This window comes from Oryza sativa, chromosome 7 (assembly GCF_034140825.1).
Source record: "Oryza sativa Japonica Group chromosome 7, ASM3414082v1".
Lineage (NCBI taxonomy): Eukaryota > Viridiplantae > Streptophyta > Magnoliopsida > Poales > Poaceae > Oryza > Oryza sativa.
Window position 1 is genome coordinate 9359834 of NC_089041.1, and position 7188 is coordinate 9367021.

General features: G+C 41.6%; 1 long non-coding RNA gene across 1 annotated transcript; it reads right to left on the reverse strand.

Moving 5' to 3' along the window:
* Positions 1–270: 270 nt before the first annotated feature.
* On the reverse strand, positions 271–4471 carry LOC9271412 (uncharacterized). Its single transcript, XR_010742808.1, has 4 exons — positions 4007–4471; positions 3818–3929; positions 1918–1973; positions 271–580 (listed from the first exon to the last, which is right to left on the reverse strand). It is a non-coding gene; the product is annotated as an uncharacterized lncRNA (long non-coding RNA).
* Between the last annotated feature and the right edge of the window lie 2717 nt (positions 4472–7188).

Here is a 7188-nt window from a genome sequence, read left to right on the forward strand (position 1 = left end):
TATTAGGATATAATGAGCAGATTAAGTATCAGGCATTATGTAAACCGTAAATGTCGTAGGATCTCCGGACCTTCCATTATAATTGAGAGATGAAATGTATAATTCAAGTCATCAAACAAGTATAATGAAATATCCGACGCCTCGAGAGAGGAATATTGGAGACATTGCCGGGCCTTTAGCCTGCCAGTCAACTTCAGCCTGAGATGTACCCGTCAAACCACTCGAAGGCGGTGACCAGATGTGTTACACATTCAGGAGACTTGACAAAAATGGCTAAAGATCTACAACATCTCAAATATTCTTAACTCATACTCATGTGAATCTAGTTCCCAGGATGTGCACTAGATTCACACTTTCATCTCAAGCATGATTATACATAGCAAACACAAATAAGATGAAAGCGATTATAAACTAAATCTACTTTAGATACATTGGCCGACTGGCCAAAAAAAATTATATAGAACAGCGGAAGCTTGTCTACCCAATCCACAAGCACACCGACTAGGGGTTTACCCCATTAAGTTCAAGTCCTAGAAGAAGCAGTCGATCACCCGCATCACTCAAAGGCTAAGTCTAAAACCTGCAAGCAAAAGGTTAATTCCACAGCAAGAGTCAGTACATTATTAGAAATAATGTTCTGGCAAGCACCAAGACAAGCCTAAGACCCTACTTGCAAGGCATATAATCAAGGAAGGCATAATATGGTTCTTTTTAGCATAAAGCAAGTTTTATTTGCATAAAACATTTCTAAATCAGGTTTACTTTCAAATAAATTTCAGCAAGCTAGTATTTGACATATTGGGCATCAAGGTAGGCATTAATCATGTATAAATATGCACCTCATTGCCTTCCATGGCAGCAAGGAGATCATTCTCAAATCTCATCACAATTTGAAGTTAAATTTCAGCATTTAGAAGAATTAACACAAGTCTATACTCAATACATATCCACACGCCGCTCATGACCGCGAGCACGGCTAATCGATTAGTTTTAACTCTGCAGAGTTTGTACACTTTACCCACATGATGCGAAATAATAATCATGCAAGAGCATGGCACGCGATACATAAGTACCCAATTTATTACCCGCAACAAAGCTTTTCCAAAATTCATGATTTAGCCTTACACCAGCACGATACGTGTTCCTCCATCCTAGTCATACTGGAAATATGACCTAGAACCGTTAAGTGGCGGGCCCACGCCTTGAACTTAACGCCGTGGTGGCGGACACAACGGGAACCCACCCACGTGGCACAATACCGTTGTATTGGACAGACTTAGTCACCTAAACTACCACGTCGGGGTAAATAGGAAGTTCCTCTGAGTTATCCGAACTCATACACACCGGCCTACCAGAATGTAAGGCTAAACCATAAATAATTTACTAAGCTTGGGCTATCCCATACTAGCACATGTGGTTGTACTGTATACGAAATGAACTGACATTGAGTGAAGTCCTTAGGTCGGTTTGGGCGCACTCTCCCCCTATCGGTACACAACTAATCACCATATGTGCACCACTTGAGGCCCAACCCTAAAATCCATGTTTTCCACCATTTTATTTATCAAATACTTCATTTATTCATATCTGTCCAGAACTTAATAAAATCATTTTTCATGTTAATATGAGCCCAAGTGATAAGTAAAACTATTCTAAGCATGGCTAAGCAATATAGTGAACTAGTGACAATGTAACTCATATTCCAAGTAGTACTAGGATATGATTCCTAAGGTTAGGAATGAGGGAGATGGATATATATGGGGTTAAGGTGATAATGCAAATAATAGGAGTTTGTCTAACAAGTTTAACAAGATTTTAATGTATTAGTGTACAATCGACATGCAAGATTTGCAAACATTTTCAATAACCTCCAAAACATAGGTTCAAAGTGATCAAAGAGAGGGAGGTGGGACTTGCCTTGAATCAGGAAAATGTCAGCACCTAAATCACTTCTTCACCGATTAAGCAATCATCTATACAAAGTACACGTTATGCAATTAAACACCGAAATATGCGAAAAATCCAAAATGTTCTAAAATGCATGATTTGTGCAGAGAGAATAGGTACTGGTATAAAATGAATTTAGGTGAAAGAATTTCTATTTTATCTCATTTTATTTGGGAGTTATGAATTTTAGAAGTTTCGTCGGTATAGTGTAGGATTTACTTAGGTACTATTGTGAAATGCTGTTGTAAGGTGATTCTTATTAAGTTTATGTTTGCTGGGGTGAAGATATTTGTTTTCTAAGACTAACACATTTGGTTTCATAATTTTTAGAGTTAATATGAATTATTTATGTATTTTACAAGTTTTAACGTGTTCTAGGCATATATTCCCTATGTGTACATGGCTTTGGAGATTTAGGTCCAGAACTTGCTCTAACTTGCTAGTGTTGTATAAAATGAGTATTTTAGTTAACTAATATAATCTTAGTTTATAAAATTTTAGTGTTCAGATTACTTTACTTCACATTTTATAAGCTAGGGGATGTTCTATGTTAGAAACTTAACATATCAATCTAGAGAGTATTATATGAGTTAAGGATACTAAGTTTTGGTGGAAGGGGATGGATCTATGCCTTCACTGGTTCAACAAGTTTTATTTGGATTTATTTGGAGCTACCATGCATATATATATACTTTTTCATATGTATTGTTTTAACCACTACTATGTGTTTAGTACCTATTCTACCAAATTAAGGTTCAGAGCTATGGTCTCTAAAGAGGGTGCTATAATTCACTCTACTAGGTTGAAGTATATTACTTGCTAGTTCTATAGAAAATTTGGTTCACTTCATTTTGACTATAGATGAATTTTCTACAAATGTTACAATTTAAGGTATGCTCCATGTTGCTTATTCCTTACTTAAATACTTAGGGGTTTTCGTTATACTGTAAGTATGTCTTTTTATTTTATAACATTGAAGTGCACAACCCTATGATTCTACTGAATTTGGGTTTACTCAAAAAGGATCTAAGATGAATTTTATATAAACTTCTAAAGTTCAGCTTATGTAAAACTAGTCATTTTAAAGGTAATAGTTTTAGAGGCATTCGATGTATAGTATGTATACTATTTCATTTTGCTTTATAGGAGAACATAAGTTGGTTGATCTGTAGAAACTGAGTTTGCTCCAAAATGAGTTCAAATGAATTTTGTATGCATTTTATAAGTTTGTGCATGCTTTATGTGTGATTTAACTTGGATAAATTTTAGAGGCTAAATTTGTACTGTGAGTGCAAGTTTTTATTCCATAACACTAAAGTTCACAATTTGGTGAGTTCACAGAAATTTGTATCATCTTAAAATGAGCTATATTTAATTTTATATGGATTTTACAAGTTTTAGGTACTTTTCTTTTATAATTTCAGATTTTTGTTTCCAAGGGGTCCACTGTCAGTGAAAGATCAATATACAAAATGATCCCTGAGGTTTCTAAGAATCAACCCGCAGACCTAGCCTCATATGTCAGTGAGTTGAAAAGTTGCACATTAAACCTTATAGTTGTTTAAATTCTCGAAACAAGGTCCCTGACTTCTTTTCTCACGCACAGAGGCAGAACAGCCATGGCTGAGCTCGATCTCGAGCTCACCGGCGACAAACGATGGCTCGTTTGGGGGTGCAACCAAAATACAAAATGAAGATCATGTTATTGCGATTCCATTCCTCTACTTTTCTCGGTCAGTGGACATCGGAGTAACGCCGGCGGCGAGTCCGAAAGGAGGATGTTTTCGGGTGGTGATGCATGTGCTTCTACAATCATGTATTGGTTAATTGGGTGCATGCATGTATGTTCTATAGGCTGAAGGGTGCTCACCGAGATGGTAGACATGGCTGGGGTAGCTAGGTTTATGACGGTGGCTCGTGTAACGGCTCGGCGGCGGCAAGAACCTCCGGGTGAACGGCGATGGCTCAATCAGCTCCAAGAACTATCATGCATGTGTGTCCATGAGGTTAGAGAGGCCCCAGGGATGCTACTGATGCATGGAATTGGGTTGGTACTCACCGGAGGGGGTGGATTCGGCAACGGCGACGGTGACCGGAGGTGGAGAAGACGGTGGACGATCTCCACACTCGTAGCACCATCCTTCGAGATTCTTGAGGGGAAATGGAGAGGAGGTCGAGGCGAAGACGCTGGCGTGACAGCTTGGCCCGACTTGGTCCAGATAAGCGGGAACGGCGATGATGTCACTGCGGCGGTGCACAGAGCGCGCTCCAGAGCTCCGGTGTGCACGGCAGCGTTTCCGTCGATTGGCTGCACCAGAGAGGATGAAATCAAAAGGAGAAATATTCGGCATGGTGAGGAGAGTATGGAACGCAAGAGAAGAGGAAACGACCGCGGCTCATCAACGATTGCGGCCATCGTCTTCTTCGCGGCCGGCGATGGAGAACCAGTGGAGAAGAGCAGCGAGGATGCTCTCCCTCGGATGGATCGGCACTGGAATGGTGGGTGAAGAGTGGCGACGCGTCTGGGAGAGGCAGAAATGGAGCTCGTCATTTTTAGGGTGTCGACACGTCGTGGCCACGCGTCGCGCGGCGTCCAGAGCCGGTCGGCGCTCGATCTCTCCCTCTCAGTGTTTCTCGGTCAGCTAGGGAAGTTGCACAGAGGAAGGGCAAGCCAGAGGGACTGACAAGGGGGCCCAGGTCGAAGTAAACTAGGTGGAAGAGAGATGTGTAGGCAGAAACATGGGTGAGCTTGGTTTTTGGACGAATTTCCGGAATTATTTTCTCCTCTAATTTTGTAGCTTCAATACTTAATGTGTTGATCAGATTAGCTAGTGTTGATTTTACTGGAGGTAGGTGTATGTACCTAGTTTCCATTTTCTTTGGTTGCACTCAAAAATTATGGATAGATTACTCACAGAAATTAGAGGAATATGGGTTCTTTGGAAACTAGTTCGAATTTTTAGGAGACCTAAACAGAGAAGATAAATTCTGGAAAAATTATTTTTATTCATGATAAATGACCTAGTATTTGAATAAATTATTTTACTTATACACTTTTATGCAGTTAAATGCACTTTTAGACAAAGTATGGTTTTAGCCGATTAAGAACTACAGTTAATCTAGTTTTTATTAGTTTGGCTGATTTATTTGAGGTACCAAATTTAGTTATTAAATTATACCAAAATTACAGTGAGTTGTATGTGTTGAGTAGAGCCTACATGAATTTTCCCATGATTTTATCTTGCATGAATTATTTTAGATAATTCGCAGGACTTATGTCTTATATGTGTTTCTCTTTCCTAAATGCATGTAAATGTTTATAAAAGTTATATTTGGACTCTCATTAACCTGAGGTGATGTTGATATGTTAGAATTACAGTTTACCTTACACATGTCATAAGCTCCTTTCCTATTTATGCATGAGTTTACTTTAGTATTAAATTAAGAGAATGCTTATAGAGATGATTAAGATAGAATATACCCTATATGATATAATTTATTTGTTCACTTTCATGTTCATGACATGTCTTCAGATGGATGTCAAAATTAGTTTTGTGAGGCTTGACATTAGCCATGTTGATATTTTTTTTAAGGTGTATGGTTTCTATGTATTATTTTCCATTAGTTAACACTAGGCCCTAATGGTTTAGTTGTTTATCTAGATCTTAGTTAATATTCATGAGACCTATTATGAAATGCAAATCGAAAATCCAAATGCATAAGAAGGACTCAAGTCAAAATATGATTTATGCAAGTATGCATGCTTTCACTTGGGTTGCATCCAAGTCCTAGGTTAAAGATGAAAAAGTTTTTAATTTGTTCTCAAATTTTATTCTTGCAAGAGTTGGATCAACTCCACCTAGGTTTAAAATAGAAATTCTTGGTTTACAAAATTGAAGAACTTCCCTTTCAACTAGTTTTGATGGAAATTCCTTAATCCTAGAATTCAGGTATGTTACAGTAAACCAGCATGATACAAAAGAAAATAGAGCGAGCCCCCAGTATTTAACCGTTGTCGGCCAAATACAGGGAACACTCACACAATAGATGTATAAAAAATATGCTCTAGGTAAACATAGTAGATTATTGATCTGATAATATTGTAGTGATCTGAATAATGGGTACGGTAAATTGTATATTAATAGATTAATATCAAAAATTAGTCTACTAAATACCTTAATACGTCCGGCCGGTTCTGGGAGGAGGTTGAGAGGGGAGCGCTCACTAGTACAAAAACCGTCATAGGTGCCGGTTGGGAATCGGCTATAAGTGCCGGTTTTCGAACCGGCACCTATTGGTCGGCACCAATACAAGAAACCGACACCGATGTAGAAAATAGAACCGGCACCTTTAGCTTTACTCGAGCCAAAAAAACAAAGGAGAGCCGGCTCAAATCGAGCCGAACTACTCCCCAGAAAAAATCGAATCCACCGTCATTCCTCTCTCTCGCCCAGATCTACTCCCCTTCTTCGCCGGCTCTCAGATGCGAGATCAACTTCAACAACAAACCGTATTCATCAAGAACTAGCGAACAGTACAAACCATTAACCACAAGTTTGGAACAAAAACTCAACAAGTTTAGAACTAGAACTCAACAAGAAATCAAAAAGACAAACTCAAGAACCTATGCCGCCGGCCGCCACCTCGCCAGCACCACCGGCGTCCCTCACCACGCTCGCCGTCATTGCCGCATGGAGAGGGCGTCGCCCAGGTGCGCCGCACCTACCTTCGTTAGGCAGCTGCCGGACGTGGAAGCCCGCCGCCTCCCCTCCCGCTGGATCTGGCGGATGGGAGGGTGCGGCCACCTCCGCCACCGCCGTCTCTCCAGGCAACCGCCGGTCATGGGAACACGCTGCCTACGACTGCTCGCCGCCTCCGCCAGGCAGCTGCGACCACGGGAGCCCGTCGGCCGCTGCCTACGAGTGCAGCCACCGCGAGAGAGAGAGGAGGGAGGCGGAGGGCGGAGGGGAGCCCGTCGCCGCCTACGAGTTCTCGCCCCCGCCGCCGGCTGCAGAGCCCACCGCCTCGCCTCCCGCCGGATCTAGCGGAGGGGAGGGCACAGCTGCCTCCACCACCGCCGCCTCTCCAGGCAGCCGCCGGTCGTGGGAGCCCGCCTCCTACGAGTGCTCGCTGGCTCCGCCGGGCGGCCACCGCGAGAGAGAGGAGGGAGGCAGAGAGACGCACGAGAGAGAGGGACAGAGACGCGAGAGAGAGAGGTGGATAAGGCACAGTCGTTGTGGC